This window comes from Telmatherina bonti (genome assembly GCF_933228915.1).
Source record: "Telmatherina bonti genome assembly, chromosome: 23".
NCBI classification, from domain to species: domain Eukaryota; kingdom Metazoa; phylum Chordata; class Actinopteri; order Atheriniformes; family Telmatherinidae; genus Telmatherina; species Telmatherina bonti.
This window is the reverse complement of record NC_136632.1, coordinates 15,171,635-15,189,367: the sequence shown is the minus strand read 5'-3', so window position 1 is coordinate 15,189,367 and position 17,733 is coordinate 15,171,635.

Below are 17,733 nucleotides of genomic sequence, written 5' to 3'. Positions count from 1 at the left end.
CACAGGAATTCTTAAGCAAAAGACACCCTGAAGCAAGAGTGTTTTTGTGTGTGTGTGTGTGCGCGCGCGTGTGGTTGCTGCAGTTTAATCAATCTTAATTATTTTTATGCAAGTAATTCAACATAATGAGCTACAACATGCAAAACAGTTACCTTTTTCTTCTCAATTAATCAATATTTCTACTAAAGACCTTTCCTGAACCCATTTCCACACGCCTTCCATTACTTTTTCAAAAAGGATGTCAGAGAACAGATGCAGCCAGTGAAGCCTATCATCTGCCAGAACACACGACAACAACCTGGATGTTGGCACAAGCCTAATATCTTTGTCTCTTCTAGAACAAGCACACAGACATGGACATACACACATTCACACTCACTCTCACACAAAAACAAGGACCCCAATGCAGATTAAATCACAGCTGACATTAATAAGTAAACACACTAAAGTAAACAAACTCCATTAAAAAAACTGACATGTTTAATTTAGCTGAGCTTTTTTGCCTTATTGGCTCCAGTTGTAAGTTTTGTTTAAACAGAAGAATGGAGAAGTGAAGGGATGTGAGGTGAGACCACTGCAGGTAATTATACTCTTACACACTTGTAATCTGAGGGGGGGTCAACTTCAGTCCCTCCCCTTTGTTCTACAATCAATAGCCTGAGAGGAGGTGGTGAAAGTAAAGAGGGGGGAATAGAAAAGAGATACAGGAAAGAAACAGAATGGGAAAGTTTTTATATTGAGCATAAATGATTAAACAGTATAACTGTGAGCAAGTGGAAGCACAAAAATATGGCCAAATACTCATAGTTAAGAAGTGAGGTGAAGCAGTGAAGTGTCTGGTGGTGTTAACAGAGCATACAAGAGGAACCAGGGCTATACTCCCCATCAGGGAAAGGTTGTGGGAAATGGGGACACAACGAAATGTTATGGCATAAAGAGCATCCTTTGACTAAGTCCATTTATATGTAGGAAAATAAAAAATTATTGCTGCCATCTGCAGACAGATGTAGCTCCTGTAGCTCAGGAGGAAGAGCAGTCATCTTTCAACTGGGAAGTTGGGAGGCAGATTCCAGGCTTCCCTTGACCTGGGGCAAGACCATAGACTGTATATAAAGAGATGGACGGAGTCTCCGTGACGTCACCTATAGGTTTCTGAAGAGCTGAATTGAAGCTCGGTGGGGGGTTCCTACCGACGCCATGTTGGCAGCATCATGCGTGTCATCTCGCATGAAAATTACAAATATGGGCAAAGAGGTGGAGCTGAGAGGGCAGACGTGAGCGTCATGGCAGATGATTGACATCGAGCGAACTCCAAGCTTTCTGTAGCTTAAAGTTAACCAAGCTAACCCCGAGATAACGGGAGCTAACCAGCTAACAGAGGTAAGCGGGCTAAAGCTAAGTCACGTTGTTAACCGGCTAAAAACCGCGGTTGTTCTACGTTCTTCTTGCTTGAAGCCAGAGATTGGTACCTGTCAATCAAAAGGACACGCCCCTAAATATGCAGAACTTCAAGATTAAATTACTTTTAAAAGGGCGAGTTAGAAAAAAATTCAATCCCCCCCCACAGTTGTCATGAAGGTAAACCTGACCTATAAACCGAAAATGGATTTTTGAACCAGGCTGTAAACATGTTTATTTCTGCCGTGAAGTTGGCCTTTTTAACATGGGAGTCTATGGGGATTTGCTCTCTTTTGCAGCCAGACCCTAGTGGATGAAGGAGGAACTGCAGGTTTATGCACTTCCGCATAGACTTCACTTTTAACCACTGGAGGTTGCCGCTTGGGCAAGACACTGAACCGCAAGCTTGATGTGCCTATCGAGGTATGAGTGTGTTGTATCAGTGTGGGAGTAAATGTTTGAATGTGACAAGTAGTGTGAAGCGCTTTGAGTGGTCTGCATGACTAGAAATGCGCTACATAAGTACAAGTCCATTTAACATCCGATATGATAAATTTGGAAAAGGAAAACAGTATCATTCATGTGGGCAACTAGACTAGAATCTCAACAGAATTCTATGAAGATAAAGTAACAGAGGAAAAAAAAGGAAAATTAAGAAAGTTGTTGTGTGAGTTGACATAACCTAACCTGTAGCTGCCCAAGGGCTTTTTCAAGTTTGGGTAGACTTTAACAAGTTATATGGGGATTTTACCTTTAAACATGCATATAGACATTACATTTATGATGAAAGAAAGCAAAGCAAGCAGGGTTTATTTGGACAGCTCCAAATAAGTCTCAATCAACCACTTCCATCAGCTCCTGGTTAATCTAGTACCCTGCCACCCAAAGACTTTTTAATTACAGTTTTCCCTTTGATGTTTTTAAAAGAGGTAAAAACATAACCCATGTTTTCCAGTTGTACATATTGCTAGCCATTTGTATGACAGCAGAACATATTTGCTCAAGTGGAGAAGTGAAGCTTGAGCCAAAGAAGCCATTTCAGCTTTTGTATCTCCAAATTTCTACTACACTAGATTTTTTTTAATAGACAAGATTTTGTAAAAATATTGAGGGTCTACATGTCCAGATGACAAGCAGTACCTACAAAATAATAAAAATGACAACATGAATAATGGATCAGGTATAAATTGCAGTTTTAAGCACTTTACATTGACTCCATTCATTCACACTTGGCGATGGTCAGCTACATGTTGAACCACAGCTGCCCTGGGACAGACTTACAGAAAAGCAGAGGCCACTGCACACCTCCACAGCCTCGCTGACTACCACCAAAACAATTATACACCAGTGGTGCAGACACTAAAAGGCAAGGAGAGTTAAGTGCCTTGTCCAGGAATGACAACAGATTGATTGAGGGAGCAGGAATCCAAATGACAACCTTACAGTCATTGGACAACCTGCTCTGCCTTCTAAGTCACACTCCAGAGGAATGTGCCTAATCCTGTGGTGGGTTTATAAAACTTCAAGTTCAACATGAAAATATCCAGCCATCCATTTTCTATAGCAGCTCATTCCAAATGCAGGGGCTTTGGAGAGGCTGGAGCCTCCCAGCAGCTACTAGCCCAGAGGCAGGATACACCCTGCATAGGTCACCACCCCACTGCAAGGAAAGCTTACACCAATGGATAAATGTTACCATTTAACCTTATATTCATGTCTTTGAAGGATTTTTAACCCTTTTTTCCTTGGCTCCAAAAGCAATAAATTCTGTATTGCTTTAAGTAAAATTTGAAACACCCAAATTCAAGCACTTGTTGAAGATACAGGTAGTTGAATAGCCGACAAGGCACAAAAACAAGATTAAAACCAGCAGATCACAGTGTATGGATGGATAAAGGATGGCACTTGAGCAGCGCCTCCACATGAAGCCGAGATAGAAAGCCATTGTTTCCCCTCTCAGCTGAAATAGTAATCTGTCTTGGATTGCATGTGCCTCCTAAGCCTCACAAACAGATAAAGATAAAAGGAGTGGTGGGGGGGACACCATTGCAGTAATGTCAACCTTCAGCCAAATGGATAAACCTGGATGGCAGGCTTTTTGCTTGCGATAAGACTGTTACTACCACAGATCTGCAGGAGACAAGAGTGAGCTATCTAAACGTCAGGAAGAATGAGACAGCGCTGGTATGCCCATCGTTTCACGGAATAGCTAACTAACGTTACAAATGTAGATCTGCATGGCTTCACCGTAACAACAAGCATGACGCTTCTTTGTTCTGGCCATCTTCACCATCTCCATTGAAGAAACGCTACCAGCTAATGGAATTCTATTTCAGATGCCTTGTTGCCATTAATGACCACGATTAGGCCTTGACCTGTGATGGACTGGCGAGCTGTCCAGGGTGTACCCTGCCTTTTGCTCAAAGACAGCTGGCATAGGCTCCAGCTTCCCCGCGACCCTTAATCGGACGAAGAGGTTAGGATAATGAACGAATGAATGATGCCTTGATGTGTACAGTTGAGGAAAAGTTTCGCCTGTTCTGCAACTAAGTTGCCTTGCCAACTCACCCCCAGACTGAGTGGTGTTCCTGACAAACACGCCACAAATTATTGTTCCATTTTATCTCGTCAGTTCTTTGAAGCATGAGGCGCTAGCGGGGGGGTAGTGCAATTATTCAGCCAAATTCTGCAAGGAAAATTACAGCTCTGCAGCAGCAGGTGCATTGAAAATTACCTGTTCCCATTTTCAGGCACCAACAGACATGTAGATTTGGGCACAGAAGCACATATCCCAAATCATACACATGTATAGAAAACACATGACATGAATAACTAAAATAAAGCTCACACAGTCACACCTGTTTTGTTTAGTTTTAGTTTGGTTTTTTTTGTAAATATGTCTCCCAAATGCGCAAATCCTCCTCTATCACCATTCAAGGAAAAAAAAAAAAAAAAAAAAAACACAAAAAAACACTGACACAGATCCATGCATGATCTCGCCACAATGCAGCGAGCAAGCCTGCTGAAGCTGCTCCAGAGGAGGTAATTCTGTTTCTGTTTGTTCGACAGAGAAAAAGGGAGGGGAAGATAGAAGTAGAGCGGAGGAAAAAAAAAGTGTAAATCTAACATACAGGCCCTGTGGCAGAGCCCCCAGGATCAAATTCAATTCTGGCAAGATACACATTAAGCCCCGTCAATCACAAGAGTGTCCTTGGAATGTGACAGAATGGTGATGAGAGCAGCAGGGGAGTCTCTTTTCCAAGATAGCTGGGATAAACCCTCTTAAACCTGTTCAGGCTCATACAAAAATTCCCATCATCCCGTCATGTCCCCATACAGAACTCCATATGCATAAACAGACATATATGCAACAGTTAGAAACAGCCAACTCAAGTCCATTTCTTTTTAGTAAACACAGAGCTGTGGTGTCTATGGGTAAATTCATTTTGAGCATCATTACACCACACACAGTTATAAAAATATTACACAAGACTTATGATATGAAGTTGCGTTTTAGCCGAGAAAGCAGGTTTTCCACCAATAACAGATGCATCTAAAGACGTATCATACCTTATCCCAGGGGTGTCCAGCTCTGGACCTCAAGCGCCACAATCCTGCAGGTTTTGCATGTGGGCCTGCTCCAACACACCCAACTCAAATTAATGGGTTGTGCAGAACTTCATAGGCTGTTGGAGCCATTTAACTTCAGTCAAGTGTATTGAAGCAGGGATGCATTAAAAACCAGCAGAACAACGGCCCGTGAGGACCAACTTTGGACTCCACTGCCTTATCCCATCTCGACAACCCCTCATTATTTTAGGCTTCATTTGTTTTTAATCTTTTGCTGTCAAACAGCCTTTTTAAAGTTTTACTGTCATTTAAAATGTGTTCTTTGCATTCAAAGGGTTATTAAAACATTTTTTGTATGAATCAGGCAAATATAATGTAAAGATGGACTTTTAATAAATAATGCCAATAATGTTTTTTAATAAAAAAAAAACAAAAACATTATTGGCATTATTTTCAATATTGATATTAGTTTAGAATTTATATCCAAGATTATATTATATACAGTATTAATGGTACACATGGGTAAAAATTAGGGCCTGACCGATATATCGGCTGGCCGATATTATCGGCCGATATGGGGGCCCAGGGTGATATCGGCTATCGGTAAAAAATTACTGATTTTTTATTGACTTATTTTTGTCATATATTAAACGTAGTTAAAAATGTAATTGGGCTACTTATCCAGCAGATGGTGCCCATAACACATGGGCTCCGTCTGCTGGGTAAGTAGTGGGGGCAGGGTCATCCTTGCTCATGGCTGCCTGCCGTGGAAGCCGAGACAGAGCAAACCGGACGGTGAAAAAGATAGCAGCTGAAGCTAGTAAAGTCTGCTCACAAGCATTTTATATTTTGTCACTGGTAAATTGAAATGTTAAACAAACAGTTATGTTTTCCCTCTTATATTCTCTACAAACTACAAATCATTGCGTGTCTCGTGGCCGCACTGCAGCGAGTGATGCAGTGCTTAGTGTTTTAGCCTCGTGAGCGTGTGTGAAAGTTGGTGGCTGCGTGCCATTCACACAACTTCTGAGTACTTATTATGAGTGGTGCAACGGATCATCATTGATCCGCGATCCGTTCGGATCAGTATCTACGGTTCGGCACACACGTGATCCGCGGATTGATATGGGGAAAAAAAAAAAAAAAGAATCGTTCCACACAAGTGCAGCGTGGTCATGGCGAGCGGAGGAACTTGAACGCCTCAGTTCATTCAAATCCCCTGTGTGGAAACACTTTGGTTTCCCTGTCAAATACAGTGAAGGAAAGAGGTCAGCTGATAAAACAGTGACGTTGTGTAGGCACTGGAATAAGAAAACTGTATTTACATTTTTTAAAAATCGGTGAATAACTCAGATAGTTCATGGTGTCTAACAGGTAGACATGAGTTCAAGAATGAGCTTAGAATGGAGTGTTTTAGCTTTGAGTAATATTTTTGAATTTTTTTTCTGGTGGATGGATTTATCGGCCATTATATTGGCTATCGGCCTGCTCTAAAGTCTTTATATCGGTATCAAAAAATCCATATTGGTCGGGCCCTAGTTAAAATTAAGCTTGACTTCATAAGCTAGAGGCAGAGAAAACTCATTTTAAACCTTTGTCACCGACATTACCCACAATGCATCAAGAAAACCTCACAAAAGGTAAAGATCTTGAAGTCACAGGCTGCTCACACTCACCCTTCTGTCTTCATATTTTTCCACCCATATCACAACAGATTCAAAACAAACATTCAAAGCTTTGAAAGATATAGCAGCAACTATTTGTGGGGAAGAACTGCCTCCTCTTTCATAAAAGATGATCCAGTGTGAATATTTTTCAGGCCCATTTATGCAGAAATACTTTCATAGTGTTAGAGGGCTCAGAAACATTCTAGCACCGCTGCAAATTATTCACCGCAGTTGCCAAAAAATGCACATCCTAAAATCTAATGCCACTTTCAGCAGACAGGAAAATCGCATGCTGTTTGACTCGCAGCTTGAGTTCATTCAGGCTGCAGTGGAAGCGACAGTTAGCCTATTTACTTTTATTCTGGACTTGTGCTAATTATCTTAACTACACAAGTAATTATCTTTCACATCAAAGGACCTTGCTCTGAGCCCTGCTGATCCCCCCACAGCCAACCAGCCAGCCCCTGACACACACCATCATCATCACGTTTCCGGAGCCAGCTGAATCATGACATTAGCGGATAATTAGACGCTCGCCTGACTGGGTTTGACGGGGGCAACATGTGACGAGCAGCCAACTGCCAGTTGAGCTGCCGAACGAGAATCCAGAGAGATAATCAGACCCAGATTTAACTTCAGCGATCAGGCATTAAAAAAGTTGAGCTGCAGCCCTCGTTTAATCCAGCGTAACATTTCTACGTCTTCATTTTGTTTTGTTTTCCTCCACTGCTTTTATCAATGCTGAGCAAAAGAGAATAAATAAAGCATCAATTAGCAGAGCCGTTTCTGATAAGAGTCCACTCTGATCAATGAATAATGCAGCTTCTGTTTTTTGCCCAAAAGTCATGACTTCATGCAGAGCTTCGTGGTGAGGAATACACTATTCGTTTTGGTGTGCATATGCATTTACAACTCGTCTCTGGGCTCCTGTTTCTGCAAACAGACAATAATCAGGTCATCTGGCATCAGGCGCGGATCCTTCATTAACAGTATAAGGATAATCTCTGCAGAAAACATGAGACTAGAGGAAAATTTACATGAACTGCATTTAAATTCCTTTGAAGTCGTTTGTTTTGCTCACCTTGGAAACATACTATTTCTACTTCGCCTCTGTGTTTGGAAGTAAACGCACCCCATAAATATTTATCTACCTTGGGCCTGTGCTATTCTAGCCCAGTGTTTTCAACGTAGTCACTGGAGATTGGGCCTATCAGGGACCCACCACGAGAGAGAGAGAGAGAGAGAGAGAGAGAGAGAGAGAGAGAGAGAGATAGGAGGAAGCAAAGGGGGTGGGGGGGGGGGGGAGACTCAAACAAGAGAAGGGAGCTGGGAGTGGTGTAGGATAATATTTTGGAGAGTATTCCAAATAGGAAAGTAGATGGGTTGCAGGATGTTTAATGCAGCAAGATCGAGGCACGGTTCAGTCATTTTCCTTGACGAACCACCTGACATTTTTCTGAACTTCAAGTCACAAGTCTAGGCTTCATTTTTATCGTTTTTTGTGTGCATAGGAGTCAAAGTAATGACCTTCAATGCTACTCAGTTATTTAAAACTACAGAATTCAATTCTATTATTTTTATAGCACCACTTCACAATAATGTGGTCACAGGGCACTTTACATATATGAATCAACATAAACATCAATTTGAGTCAATTCATACATATCTTATAATAAAAACCAACTGATTGCATCGAGTCATGACTTCGATCCCCCCCCCCCCCCCCCATCTTGAGCATGCATGCGGCGACAGTGGGAAGGAAAAAACTCCCCTTTAACAGGAAGGAAACCTCCGGCAGAAGAAGAAACTTGTCTCAATGCTCTACTTGATTTATAAACCATTTAAAAAAAGAACCACAGCTGAAGCAAAGTAATTGGAGAAAGCAACACAAGAAACAAAACATTTAAAAGGAAAATAAATATGAAAAATATTGTTTTTAAAATGAAAAACGAATAAGTAAAACAAATCATAACACACTAAAACAGAGTTTCATGCTGAGTTGAAAGCCAATGAACAAAAATGGATTTCAGGAGGAGTTTTAAAAACAAACTATGAGGAACAAATTTGCATCTAAAGAGCTGGAACAAGCTGAAATATATTAAATTTGAACAGTGACCGCTTGTTATATGGTTGAGGTTAACCATTTACAAAAACACAGTCAAATTCCAGTTGTATAGGCATAAAGTCTTCATATTTAAATTATATGAAGGCTTAAGGAATTACTGCAAATCAAACATGTAGAACCCTGCTTTTCAAGGGTTTAAGTGTAATTGAAAGAATTAACTCTCTATATAATGTTATGCAACTTCTGCTGCTGATATTTCTCTGCAGGCAGCATCTGCCTGAAATCCACAGACATAAACCAAGAACTTGTCTCCACAACTTGGGTTTTTCATGTGGGATCTGGACGTGCTGACGCTGCGGTAACGTATTGTGTCATTTCCTGTTTCCCTAGCGTGTGTCACTGCGGATTGCTACGAGCCGTTGGCTCCTTTAACTTCTTTCTAACTTCTATCTATTGTTAACCAACCACTCACTTTAGCGCACAATATCTTCCCAAACCACTGTTCTATATATTGCATTTATTTTTGGGATCTTTGGCTTTCTGTTTACTGACTTAAACAGCTCAAGCACTCGGTTTTAGCATGGCTGCTAGCTCTCTTCCCACACCCCGGTCCCCTGCCTTTTCTTGCTCGGTGTGTCTGATGTTTAGCTACTCCTCCGCCTCCTTTAGTGATAACGGTAGGTGTATTAAGTGTAGCAGCTTGGCAGCCTTGGAGGCGAGGCTCTGTGAGTTAGAAGCCCAGCTCCGCACTCAGTTAGGGAAGCAGTTAGTCAGCAAGCCCCCATTAGCCAGTGCGGAGCTACCAGCCAGGGCAGCCATCCCGAGCCGTCCCTCAGCAGTTCCCGCGCAGCCGGGAGCCGAGGCGGGCTGGACGACGGTCAGGCAGAAGCGTAGCCCCAAACCAAAACCCACTGGCCACCACCGACCTGTTCACGTTTCTAACAGATTTTCCCCACTCGGCGACACACCCGCTGAGGCAGAAACCCTGATTATAGGTAGTTCCATAGTCAGAAACGTGGCTCTAGAGACACCGGGGACCATAGTCAAATGCATTCCTGGGGCCAGAGCGGGCGACGTCGAATCGTATTTGAAACTGCTGGCTAAGGCTAAACGTAAATACCGTAAGATTGTAATTCACGTCGGCGGTAACGACACCCGGTTACGCCAATCGGAGGTCACTAAAATTAATGTTGCTTCGGTGTGTAACTTTGCCAAGAGCATGTCGGACTCCGTAGTTTTCTCTGGTCCCTTGCCAAATTTAATCAGCGATGACATGTTTAGCCGCATGTCATCCTTCAACCGCTGGTTGTCTAGGTGGTGTCCCGATAACAACGTGGGTTTTATAGATAATTGGAGCGCTTTTTGGGGAAAGCCTGGTCTTATTAGGAGAGATGGCATCCATCCCACGTTGGATGGAGCCGCTCTTTTATCTAGCAATATGGACTCTTTTATTAGTCAGCTAAATTGACAACTCAGGGTTGGGACCAGGAGGCAGAATTGTAGTCCTACACACTTTTCTGCAGCTTCCCACCTGCCGCCGCCCACCCAAAACCCCATTCCGACCTTATACAACTTCCCAGCAGTAAGAATTAAACAACACAAAAACACTTCTGGGGTTAATCGTGAAAACCTCATAAAAATAAAAACAATGGATCTAATAAAATCTGAAAATAAGACAATAAAGTGTGGCCTACTGAATATTAGATCCCTCCCAAATAAGTCTTTATTAGTCAATGACTTGATAGGTGATCACCACATTGATTTATTCTGTCTTACGGAAATCTGGTTACAGCAAGAGGATTATGTTAGTATTAATGAAGCTACGCCAGCTAACTATTTAAACTTTCACATTCCTAGAACTACAGGCAGAGGAGGAGGTGTTGCAGCTATCTTTAAGTCAGAATTTTTAATTAATCCTAAGCACAAAACTAACTATAAATCCTTTGAATTCCTGACATGAAATTTATCTCATCCAAAATGGAATTCAGAGAAACCGCTCCTTTTAGCATTAGTGTATCGCCCACCTGGACCTTACTCCGAGTTTCTGACCGAATTCTCTGATCTCTTGTCTGAGTTAGTGCTGACTACTGATAAGGTCATTGTACTAGGTGATTTTAATATTCATGTTGACGATGAAAATGATAGTTTAAACATTTCCTTTAGCTCTATTCTAAACTCAATTGGGTTTTCACAAAATGTCAATGGAGCCACTCACTCTCATGGTCATACTCTTGATCTGGTTCTAACATATGGTATTGAGACTGATAAGCTCAAAGTATTTCCTCAAAACCCTGTCTTGTCCGATCACTTCTTATTAACCTTTGAATTCACTTTATTTGATTACTCACTGACCAAAAATTAATTCTACTATAGTAGATGTTTATCAGACAATAATATTACAAAATTTAAACAATCAATTGAATAAATTTTTTCACATCTACCATGTGTTAGCATGACTGAGAGTCCCCCTTTAAGCCTTACTCCTGCTCAGATTGATCAACATGCTGATACTATAACAGCTTCAATGCGTACAACCTTGGATAATGTTGCTCCCCTAAAGAAGAAGAAATTAGGTAAGATTATGAAGGCTCCCTGGTTTAATTCCCAGCTTCGAGCTCTAAAACAGGCATCAAGGCGTTTGGAAAACAGATGGCGTTGATCAGGACTAGAGGAGTCTCACTTAACCTGGAAAGAAAGTTTTATTGTATTCAAAAAAGCCTTACGTGTGGCAAGAACAGCTTATTATTCATCATTGACAGAGGAAAACAAAAACAACCCAGTTTCTTTTCAGCACTGTAGCTAGGCTTACTAGGAGCCGGAGCGCTGTGGAGCCATGTATTCCTTTCTCACTTAGCTGTGATGATTTCATGTATTTTTTCAGGAATAAAATTGACACTATTAGAGATCAAATTCACAATACTCTTCCTTCTACCTATAATGTTGAGCCTGTTGTGGTCTCCGAAGCATCCTTAGAACCAGGATCTGACTTGTGTCTAAATAGTTTCTGTCCTGTCCAACCCTCTGAATTAACTAAAATAATAGCTTCATCTAAACCATCCACCTGTATCTTAGACCCTCTCCCAACGAGCCTCTTTAAGGACATTTTCCCTTTAATTAATACATCACTACTAAGTCTTATCAATATGTCTTTAGTGACAGGATATGTACCACAATCATTTAAAACTGCTGTAATCAAGCCATTACTTAAAAAGCAATCTCTGGATCCAGAGGTGATAGCAAATTATAGACCTATATCTAACCTCCCGTTTATGTCCAAAATTCTGGAGAAAATAGTTTCCGCTCAGCTACATGCCCACCTGAGCAGAAATAATTTATGCGAGGAGTTTCAGTCAGGATTTAGAGCTCATCATAGCACTGAGACAGCATTGGTGAAAGTTACTAATGACCTTCTTATGGCCTCAGACAAAGGACTTGTGTCCGTACTTATCTTGCTTGATCTTAGTGCTGCATTTGATACAGTCGATCATAACATTCTGTTACAAAGACTAGAACAGGTGATTGGAATTACAGGTACAGCGTTAAGCTGGTTTAAATCATATTTATCTGATAGACTTCAGTTCGTTCATGTAAATGACAAGTCCTCCTCCCAAACTACAGTAAGCCATGGAGTTCCTCAAGGTTCTGTACTTGGACCAATACTCTTCACGCTATATATGCTCCCTTTAGGCAAAATTATTAGACAGCATGGAATAAACTTTCATTGTTATGCAGATGATACTCAACTATACTTATCCTTTAAACCAGATGAAACAAATCAGCCCAATAGGCTACAAAATTGTCTCATAGACATAAAGACTTGGATGTCTAGAAATTTTCTCCTCTTAAACTCAGATAAGACTGAAGTAATTCTCGTTGGATCTGAAAAACTCAGAGCTAAATTTTCCGGTTTTGTAATGAACCTGGATGGCATTACTTTAGCTTCCAGTGCTACAGTGAGAAACCTTGGAGTAATATTTGACCCTGACCTGTCCTTTGGTCCACATATTAAGCAGGTTACTAAAACAGCCTTCTTTCATTTACGTAATATAGCCAAAATTAGGGACATTCTGTCTCAGAGTGATGCAGAAAAACTGGTTCACGCTTTTGTTACTTCGAGACTAGATTACTGTAACTCTCTATTACTGGGCTGTCCTAAATATGCCCTGAAAACTCTTCAGCTGATCCAGAATTCTGCAGCCAGAGTCCTGACCAGAACCAGCAGGAGAGATCATATTTCTCCAGTTTTAGCCTCTCTTCATTGGCTGCCTGTTGAATCTAGAATAGAATTTAAAATCCTTCTCCTTACATATAAAGCCCTCCACAATCAGGCACCACTATATATCAAACACCTCATTGTTCCTTATATACCAAGCAGAGTACTTCGTTCGCAGACTGCAGGCTTACTTGTGGTTCCTAGAGTCTCAAAGAGCCGAGCAGGAGGCAGAGCCTTTGGTTATCAGGCCCCTCTCTTATGGAATAAGCTCCCAGTTAGTGTTAGGGAAGCAGACACCCTCCCCACCTTTAAGACTAGGCTGAAGACTTATCTTTTTGATAAGTCCTATAGCTAGGGATGGTTAGCATCCCTTAGTTATGCTGCTATAGGTTTAGACTGCTGAGGGACATTTCCTGATACACTGAGCTTCTTTCTTTTTCTCTTTATCTCTTTCTTTTACCCCCCCCCCCCCCCAATAACAGTGTTGCATCATTAACATGTATGTCTCCTGTCTCAGCAGGTCTCCCTGGCCGGGAGTAGCAGTTCCTGTTGTCTGTTGTCTTTCTGTCCTCTTCCCCCCCACACAGCAGAGGCAGATGGCTGCCTGTCCTGAGCCGGGTTCTGCCGGAGGTTTCCTTCCTGTTAAAAGGGAGTTTTTTCCTTCCCACTGTTGCCAGTGTGCTTGCTCAGGATGGGAGATTGAGTTGGACTCAACTCAATCTGTTGGTTTCCTTATATAGGCTATTATGAATTGGCCTTCATTATGTTTTCCCCTCTGTCTGTAAAGCGTCTTGAGATGGCATTGCCGTGATTTGACACTATATAAATAAAGTTGAATTGAATTGAATTGAATTGAACTGTCATGGTCTGAGAGACCTTTGCCACAACTGTCTTCAGGAGTTTCACCTTTGCAAAAGTAAAACCACTCACTCAGGTGAAGTTCAAGTTGTTACTGCAGAATTTTCTTTTATGTTACAGTTTGCCTCCACTATGTTTCACATACTGTGTTGCACGTATCAGACCATTCCTTTGATTGTAGTATGAGCATCTCAGTGTCATCTGTCCAAACAATGTCGCTCTAGAAGTCTGGTCTGGCATTTCTGTTTGTGGTGATCCCTCTGTATTAGCCTTCTCTTTTTCAATGCACTTGGATACTTACGTCCGTACTCAATTCTTAACCAGGGAAAGGGTTCTATGATCTACCACTACTGTCATATGTAGAGCTTCAGGGCTATTTTTGATGCCAATCCCACCACAGCATTAGTTTTCTCTCAGATATACCAAACAAGCCTAAAGCCAACTTTATGGGCGCAGTGACAAGGCACTAAAATCGATATAATACTTGGCATGAGGTGCACTTTAGTGCCATTTCAGCCAGCCAAGTGCATCTTGACTTCCGTGACCTGTTACAAACTGCACAAATAGCGTGTGTGAAAAGCAAGGGAGGAGTCTGTGAGCAAGACTTTCTTTACAGGCATCTGTTGCACCTATCTGAAACCAAAACTGTGTATACATTTGCGTATGAATTGTATCATACGCTCGGTGCACAACTTGTTCTTGTACAGTTCCTGTGGTGAAGCAGTGTCATTTTCTCAGTAGCAAGACCAACAGTAGGATGAGGGACTGCAGGAGGTCCAGCTTGCCTCAAGCAATATTATGAACAATTACAGCGCTGTGTTAACATCACAGTTTGCTCTTGCCTAAACCAATGCATCAAACTTAATCCTATTTTACTTGTACTGAAAATGTCTTTGACCAGAAGTTGTGGCTTCATAGTAACAGAGATACCTCAAAGCGAACTGCCTACTTTCTAGGAAACAGTTTTGAATATCAGAGCAACAAAAAAGGATTATTTTTCAGACTGTAAAGATGTTAGAGTGGAAAAAATGTTTTAAACAAAAAAGAAAAAAAATAAATAAATAAAAAAGCAGTTTTACATTAATATTTTAGTCACCAAGTTGAATCTGGAGTGTATTTCTCAGATCCCCATGTGTTTTTAGAATTCAAAGAAAGATATATTCATGGTGAATAAATAATCACGTACCCAAATCCTTTTTTTTTTTTTTCGTTTCAGCGCACACAACTGCAACAACCTGCTGCCTGCTCGCCATCTTGTTGTCAGGCACGCTGTGGTTGTCATAGGTACTAGGAAACTTTGTTTTTTGTTGTTCACACTCGAGCACGTCATGCTGTCACACGCCGACTGACACCGACAACTAGTCATGGTTGTCAATAATCGTGGCTGACAGCAGTCGTACAGTATGAGTACACATGTCATAGGGTCAAATAGAGTACGAGTGACAAACCTGGTGGTGCTGTGGGAGCATTTCCCCGACAGTCAGATTTCTAAAAATCGCACAGTGTCTGCCCAGCATTAAGGAAAGCAAAGATTTGTGTGTGTGTGTATACATTTTACATTTAAGCCATTCCTTTATAAGCAAAGGATCCATCTTTTCTCTGGATAATTTGTGTACATTTCTTTAACTTCACTGTTGAGATTATATGGAATTAGTTGCCAAAATAATGCCTCCAGTTTCTGCCACCTCCTGACAGAAAAGAGCCTCCCATGCCACAACTTTTGCAATAATCAAACACATAGATATGGAATATGCGCACACATTTCCAGATATGAACCTGTGTGGCTGCTTATGCCATACAGTCGAGTATCTGTGTGGGAACATGACAATTCCTCCCTGAACCCTGCTGACACCTCAGTGCAGGGGGGGTTGGATTATACATCCAGGGCCCTGTCGTGCACACTCAAATACACATACACTCACCTCTTTACTGCTCTGCAGGCTGCCCTAACATCAGAGCCCCTCCACCTGGATGTTACTATCACCCACGGCAACCTCTTCCACCACTCTAACAAGCCCGCCTCAACTCAGTCAAAGTCATCTGATGACACTGATGTGGGGAGATTGATATTCACGCTTGACTCGCCGTCCTCTCCACTTGACTGCTGTGTTTACCTCCCCACACAATTAGTATCTGCTGAAGACAGACAGACAGACAGACAGAGAGTGGAGAGACAGATGGAGTCAGGCGATGCTGTGTGTATGGGGCTACATTAACTGCAATTGTTTGTGAAGATGGGAGATGTCTTTCAAAGTGACTTGAAGGTGGCTTTCTATATCACTGGGCCATTACTGACTCATTTAATCCCCATAAAACTGCTTTACTTCACAGAATGGCGGAAGCTTGAAATAACAACAGCTGTATTGGCTTAAGTAAAATGCATATTTCAGCGGATATCTGCCAATTGTTCATCTGAGATGAGTCTCGCTTTGGCCTGTTAAGATGCACTTATCAATGAAGCCACAAGGCTCTGCGTCTGCCCACACACACTCTCTCTCTTCTCTGTTAACTAATTTTCACCTGGAGATTAGCATATCAACAAATAACTTGAGAAGGCAATTTTCTGCCCACTCTGTGAATAAAGGAAAACGGACGTGGGATTTAGAGAGATGGTCAATGACTGACAGACGAACTTTTTGGCTCAGGTAAGACACTAAACGAACGACCGCTGGTTTGGCATTAAGTGAGTCTCTCTTATCGTCGAATTATATCGTTTTAACACAGTGATTTGAAAAAAAGAAATAAAACGTTTATAAGCTGAATGATACCTTACCTAAGAGGAAAATTGGCTTGGTCTGAAGAGGCCAGGTGGACACTCAGGTAGGCTGGATTCGCGAGTGTCTGACACAAATGGGAGGTTTAATACGGAGCAACAGCGCCTCCTCGTGGATAGAAACCAAATGGCCGCTTTTCACTGAGACGCTTCTACTGTATGTGTAAATTCAAGCCAGTTAAGCATTTGTATGTTTTTATAATCACAATTACTGCTTTATTCCCACGTATAAGGACATTTTAAAATTCATTTAAGTCTAATTTTTTTTATTTTATTTTTAAATTTTCTTTTAAACACTTACAACTTTACATATAACTTTGTCATTGCTTTCTTTTTAGCTATTTTCCCTTTCTAAGCCAGCATTTATACCTGAACCAAGTGTTTCCCAATCCAGGTCCTCGTGACCCCCTGCCCTGCACATTTTAGACATGTTCCAAAACACCTGAGTCAGATTACTGAACTTCCTCACCAAGTTCTTTGCAGCCGGTTATCAACCTTTTATTTCATTCAGGTGTGTTAAAGTAGGGTTACCTACCTCACTACCTCCTGAGGACCTGGATTGGGAAACACTGCCTTAACCCTTGTTGTTTCATATGACTTAGTTTAACTGTTACAGTCCGTCCACATAAAAAAAATGACCCAGAAGATGCATTCATGAAGAAAACCATGCTTATCTTAACTTTAGAGGCAATCTAATAGCCCCATCCATGACATTTACGAAGCATTATTAAATAGACTAAATGAGGATGTATCCTCCTAGAACTGAACCTCAGTTTGATTTCAATGTTAACTTTTCTTCTTAAAAAAAAAAAAAAAAAGACTGCAGAGATGTAAAATGGCTTTGAAAACAAAACCTGATACACTTTGTTTTTCTCATTTCGCTTATATCCATGAAGAAGCATGCAGAGTTTTGGAAGAACAAAGATTAAAATTTCTTTAAATACTCATAACTGGAACAGGGACTTAAGATGTTAACACTAAATAAAAAGTAACTGACAGGCAAGGGCTCTAAAAATGACTGAAATCAGACAGCTTCGAGACATATTGGTATTTGAAACAACTGCAATGTAGTTTCAGAGTTTTGACTCTATGTAGTGTTATTTAACTTGTGTTAAGGCCAAAAAGCATGCAGTCTAATGATACATTCAGGTACCTAAGATAGATTTGGTGGTTTTATGACTTTAAATGC